The sequence below is a fragment of the Heptranchias perlo genome, chromosome 38, assembly GCF_035084215.1.
Source record: "Heptranchias perlo isolate sHepPer1 chromosome 38, sHepPer1.hap1, whole genome shotgun sequence".
NCBI lineage: Eukaryota > Metazoa > Chordata > Chondrichthyes > Hexanchiformes > Hexanchidae > Heptranchias > Heptranchias perlo.
Genome location: NC_090362.1, coordinates 16,404,173 through 16,410,694, shown reverse-complemented (window position 1 = coordinate 16,410,694; position 6,522 = coordinate 16,404,173). Strand labels below are relative to the sequence as shown.

The window sequence follows — 6,522 nt, the reverse complement described above, 5'->3', positions numbered from 1 at the left end:
CTCTGTTCCAAGGAGAACAACCCCAGCTTCTTCAGTCTATGCACGTAACTAAAGTCCCTCATCTCTGGAATGTAAAAATATTCAAGATGGGGGGAGAAAAAGGTTTTGTCTGCATTGAATGTCATCTTTTGTTGTTCAGTCTACTTACAGATTTTATTTAGCACCATCTGCAGTTTCTGGACTGCTTCTTTCAATTCCAGTAGTTTGGTATCATCTGCAAATTTAACCCAACTGACATGTAGATTCATTTCCAGTTTGTGTTGGTTTAGCTGATAACAAGTTCAACCTGCACAGTACATTGTATCCAGTCTGTATGTAAACAAAACCAATCAGCTCTGAGTATTGGATTTGTCGACATTGGGGATGTTGTGCAGCTTGTACTGAGGGAAGGATAAAAAACCCCAACATTTTAGGTATAATCGCGTGAAACGCTGCTGCTGGTGCGGAGTCTTACTAACAGCAAGCACCCATCGTATGGAAAGAGAGGGTGTGGGGCTGCAGGAGCAAGCTTGTGGCCCTGTGGTTCCTCAGCCCAAAGCAGGCCTGTGCCCCTGCCCCTGCCCCTGGCCAGACCCCTCCCTTGACCACTGCAACAGGCCAAGCTTCCTTGGCAATTTTGAAAATCAACAACAAAGAAACTTATAGAATTTTGCAGTACAGAAGGTGGGCTGTTTGGCCCATCACATCTGTGCCAGCTCTTGGAAAGAGCTGTCCACTTAGTCCCATTCCCTAGCCATTTCCCCATAGCTGTCTAATCTTTTTTCAAATATTTACCCCCTTCTCTTTTAAAAGCTATTGTGGATTCTGCCTCCAGTAGTGTTCCTAGTAGATTATTGCACGTCTTGAGAACTGTCTACATAATAAAAGAAAATGTCTCCTAACCCTCTCCCTTTTGTCGAGTCTATGCCTGGCCATCTTGCACAGCTCTTTTTGTATGATTTTATTGGATTGCCTGAGGCACATAATCACCCTCCTCTGACTTTGGTTCTGGTAACCTTTCATTCATCGCGACTTCCTGTTAATATCTCTCCATCGATCCCTGATAACACTGCTCCTTTTATTCAGTGAGTGGTCATGTTTGTTATAGATCAGCCACACTACCCTCATCAACCCTCTCCATCACTTCATCAAAGACCACAATCAAGTTTGTCAAACACGATTTTCCTTTAACAAATCCATGCTGACTTTCATTTATTAGCCCATATTTTTCCAAATGCCAATTAAAAAGTTTTGAGTGTCTCAGTTGCACAGTGAGCGAAAGATTATATGACAATAAAATGCAAAGTATGTCAGCAGAATGAAGGACACTAGGGAGGTTAAATTCGATAACCCCCGAACCCGGGCGCGGGTATCGCGGTCCGTGACTAACCTGCGCCCGGTGCTTCTGATGTAGGCAGCATATGAGATTTGTGCTGCCTGATCATTTACATGACTTCTATGTGCAGCCAGCGCTACCCGCGCGGTTGAGAGGCTGCAGGTACAAGCAGGTGGCCCGAAATGGGACGTGGCCAGCACTAGTTAAAGGCAGCCTGCACCTCTTTAAGGTGGGGGTGCACTGTCAATGAGAGCAGTGCAGGATGGCAGGCAGGATTGCTGGACCAGTAAGAGAATGTGCATCAAGGTTCTCGGACGCCGCACTGGAGGCCCTGGTTGAGGGAGTGGACAAAAGGAGGGCCATCCTGTACCTGCAGGGTGGCAGGAGACTCTCCAGATTGTAGCTCCACAGGCACTGGGAGGGAGTGGCCCAGGAGATGAATGCCAGGAGCACTACTGCGCATGTGAGTGCAGTGCCGAATAAAGTTCAATGATTTGACACGAGTGGTCAAGGTGAGTGAATACAAGTGTCAAATGGCACATCCTACCAACTACACTACTCCACGCACAACACCTTCCCCTCACCCACCCACCAATAAACGCTGCCCATCCGTACACAACGCTGAACTTCGCATGCTGCATCTCACCCTCACATAGTACCACACTCGCAGGCCACACAACCACCACTCACAGGACACAAACACTGGCAGCTGTTCAACCATGACAGGCACATCACCCAGACACCTTACAGGATATTCACTGACACACTTCCCTCTGTCTTGCAGGAGAAGGTGGCGCATAACAGCCAGCAGCAGGAGAGACCCGAGGGAGGACGGCACGCCTACGTGTCTTCACCCCCCTGGAGAAGACGGTGCTGCAGATCATTGGCCAGGTTGTCGTTGCGGCTGTGTCCACTGGTGGCGCTGGAGGTTCCTACGAAGGGGGTTTCTGCATACGTAATCCTCCTCGTTTCCCACATCTCCGTCATCCCTCAATCTTTTCTGACTCACGTGCTGCAGATGGTGTCAGCATGCACGTCTTATTTGCTCCTCTCCCCGCTCCAAAACTCAACTGTTTCCCTTTGTCATTGCAGATACCCAAGAACAGGTACCGGCACCATCCGAGGAGAAGGAGGAGGAAGCCTCACCATCACTCAATCTGACACTCGCATCCACCAGCTGATATGCTGACACTGTGCATCCTTTAGAGGCTAGGTTACATAAGAACATAAGAAATAGGAGCAGGAGTAGGCCAATCGGCCCTTCGAGCCTGCTCCGCCATTTAATAAGATCATGGCTGATCTGATCCTAACCTCAAATCTAAATTCATGTCCAATTTCCTGCCCGCTCCCCGTAACCCCTAATTCCCTTTACTTCTAGGAAACTGTCTATTTCTGTTTTAAATTTATTCAATGATGTAGCTTCCACAGCTTCCTGGGGCAGCAAATTCCACAGACCCACCACCCTCTGAGTGAAAAAGTTTCCCCTCATCTCAGTTTTGAAGGAGCAGCCCCTTATTCTAAGATTATGCCCCCTAGTTCTAGTTTCACCCATCCTTGGGAACATCCTCACAGCATCCACCCGATCAAGCCCCTTCACAATCTTATATGTTTCAATAAGATCGCCTCTCATTCTTCTGAACTCCAATGAGTAGAGTCCCAATCTACTCAACCTCTCCTCATATGTCCGCCCCCTCATCCCCGGGATTAACCGAGTGAACCTTCTTTGTACTGCCTCGAGAGCAAGTATGTCTTTTCTTAAGTATGGAGACCAAAACTGTATGCAGTATTCCAGGTGCGGTCTCACCAATACCTTATATAACTGCAGCAATACCTCCCTGTTTTTATATTCTGTCCCTCTAGCAATAAACGCCAACATTCCGTTGGCCTTCTTGATCACCTGCTGCACCTGCATACTAACTTTTTGATGATCTTGCACTAGGACCCCCCGTTCCCTTTTTTCTGCAGTACTTTCCAGTCTCTTGCCATCAAGATAATAACTTGCTTTCTGATTTTTCCTGCCAAAGTGCATAACCTCACATTTTCCAATATTTTATTGCATCTGACAAATATCCGCCCACTCACCCAGCCTATCTATATCCCCTTGTAGGTTTTTTATGTCCTCCTCACTCTCTACTTTCCCTCCCATCTTTGTATCATCTGCAAACTTTGATATGTTACACTCGGTCCCCTCCTCCAAATCGTTAATATAGATTGTAAAGAGTTGGGGACCCAGCACCGACCCCTGCGGAACACCACTGGCTACTGGTTGCCAGTCCGAGAATGAACCATTTATCCCAACTCTCTGCTTCCTATTAGATAACCAATCCTCCACCCATGCCAGAATATTACCCCCAATCCAGTGATTCTTTATCTTGAGCAATAATCTTTTATGTGGCACCTTGTCGAATTCCTTCTGGAAGTCTAAATACACTACGTCCACTGGTTCCCCTTTATCCACCCTGTACGTTATGTCCTCAAAGAACTCAAGCAAATTTGTCAGACATGACTTCCCCTTCATAAAGCCATGCTGACTTTGTCCTATTAAATTATGTTTATCCAAATGTTCCGTTACTGTCTCCTTAATAATAGACTCCAAAATTTTACCCACCACAGATGTTAGGCTTACTGGTTTATAATTTCCAGCCTTCTGCCTACTACCCTTTTTAAATAAGGGTGTTACGTTAGGAGTTTTCCAATCTGCCGGGACCTTTGCCGAGTCCAGAGAATTTTGGAAAATTATTACCAAAGTATCCACAATCCCCACTGCCACTTCCCTCAAGACCCTAGGATGTAAGCCATCAGGTCCAGGGGATTTATCCGCCTTGAGTCCCATTAATTTACTAAGTACCAATTCCTTAGTGATTTTAATCGTATTTAGCTCCTCCCCCCCTAGAGCCCCCTGTTTGTCCAGTGTTGGGATGTTCTTAGTGTCCTCTACCGTAAAGACTGAAACAAAATATTTGTTCAGCATTTTTGCCATCTCCATGTTTCCCACCATTAATTTCCCGGTCTCATCCTCTAAGGGACCTACGTTTGCCTTAGCCACCCTTTTTCTTTTTATATAACTATAGAATCTCTTGCTATCTGTTTTTATATTTTTTGCTAATTTATTTTCATAATCTATCTTCCCTTTCTTAATCAATCCTTTAGTTACTTTTTGCTGTCTTTTGAAGACTTCCCAATCTTCTATCCTCCCACTAAGTTTGGCTACCATATATGTCCTTGCTTTTAGTCGGATACTATCCTTAATTTCTTTACTTAGCCACGGATGGCTGTCATTTCTTTTACACCCTTTTTTCCTCAGTGGAATATATATTTTTTGAAAGTTGTAAAATAACTCCTTAAATGAACACCACTGCTCATGTACCGTCTTACCCTTTAATCTATTTTCCCAGTCCACTTTGATCAATTCCGCTCTCATACCATCATAGTCTCCTTTATTCAAGCTCAGTACGCTTGTTTGAGAACCAACCTTCTCACCCTCTCATTGGATATGGAATGTAACCATGTTATGGTCACTCATTCCAAGGGAATCCTTAACTAGGACATTATTAATTAATCCTGGCTCTTTACACAGGACCAGGTCCAAGGTTGCTTGCCCCCTTGTAGGATCAGTTACATACTGCTCGAGAAATCCATCCCTAATACACTCAATAAACTCTTCCTCAAGGTTGCCCTGCCCAATTTGATTTGTCCAGTTAATATGATAGTTAAAATCCCCCATAATTATTACATGCCCCGACTATTTCCTGATTAATACTTCTTCCAGTAGAGTTGCAACTATTAGGAGGCCTATATACTACGCCCACAAGTGTTTTTTTCCCCTTATTATTCCTTATCTCTACCCAAACTGTTTCATTATCCTGATCCTTTGTCCCAATATCATTTCTCTGTATTACAGTGATTCCTTCCTTTATTAACATAGCCACCCCACCTCCCCTTCCTTCCTGATTGTTAAATACCCTGGCATATTTAATTCCCAGTCGTTGTCACTCTGCAGCCATGTTTCTGTAATGGCCACAAGATCATACCCATATGTAGTTATTTGTGCCGTTAACTCGTCCATTTTGTTACGAATGCTACGTGCATTCAGATAAAGAACTTTCAAATATGTTTTGTGACACTTAGTTCCTGCTTTTTCCTTTTTGTCCCGATGTTTGTCCTGGATCTCCTTCATCTCCTCGGCGTACTTGCTGAAGGCGCTGCCGAACTTGGACTAGGCTTTATAGGGGATGGTGATGGAGTTCCTGTAAGAGGGCTTCACCTCACTCACTCGCATGAACACGCCGTACTTGTTGGAGCCCACATCGAAGAAGAAGCGCTTGCTGTCCACGGTGATGGACGTGCCCTCGGGCAACTCAGACTGGCCGCACGGCTCGTCGTCCACGCCGTAGTCGTCGATCAGCTGCGCCAGCGCGTCCCTGAACTCGATGAGCCCTTGGGCCGGCAGGGTGATGGTCTGGCTTTGCATCCCCCCCAAGCCGGGGCCTCGATTTAAGGTCTGGCGGATGCGCAGGAAGCGACTTCGCTGGTTCTCCTTCAGGTCCATGTAGTACTTGCGGTTCTCCCGCACCAGGAACTCGCTCTTCAGCGCACGGCGGGGCTCGTCAGAGCTCAGGCCGACGCCCGAGTCAGAGAGGCCCAACTGCGCGTAGTGCTCGTTGAAATCCCCGAGGTAGTCGCGGAACTCGGCCGCCACCGCCATGGAGAGGGTCATCCGGCTCTTGTTGCCGCCCGCGCCCACCTTGGCGATCTTGATGAAGCGGCCCTTGGCGTTCTGCTTCACGTTCAGGTAGAAGCGCTTGTTCTCTATGTCCACCCGCTTGGAGGCCAGCTCCTGGGTCTCCTGCTGCTGGAGGTCGGCCATTTTATGAGACAAGTATGAAGGAAACCAAGAGAGAAAAGGCATTATCTGGCTCACCAATCTCGCTGTTGATAACTTACTCCATATTTTCCTGCATTTCAGGTTAGAGGAGGGATCTGCACAGGGTGAGACACCGGGCACAAGTGCGCAGGAACCAGGGTGGAGGTAATGGATACTACAGGTGCCAACTCGCCACCAAATGCTTGGTGCACTGAAAAGCCTGCGTACAATGTCAAGGGGTATGGGGGAGCCCACCTTGAACTTGGCACAGGGCTTTGTGCAGAGCTTGGAGCCCATCCTTTCCAACATGGAATGGGTGGTCACCTCCATCAGCACACCTGAG

General features: G+C 46.9%; 1 pseudogene; it reads right to left on the bottom strand.

The window, feature by feature from the left end:
* Positions 1 to 140: 140 nt before the first annotated feature.
* Positions 141 to 6,182, bottom strand: LOC137304594 (transcriptional activator protein Pur-alpha-like; annotated as a pseudogene).
* Between the last annotated feature and the right edge of the window lie 340 nt (positions 6,183 to 6,522).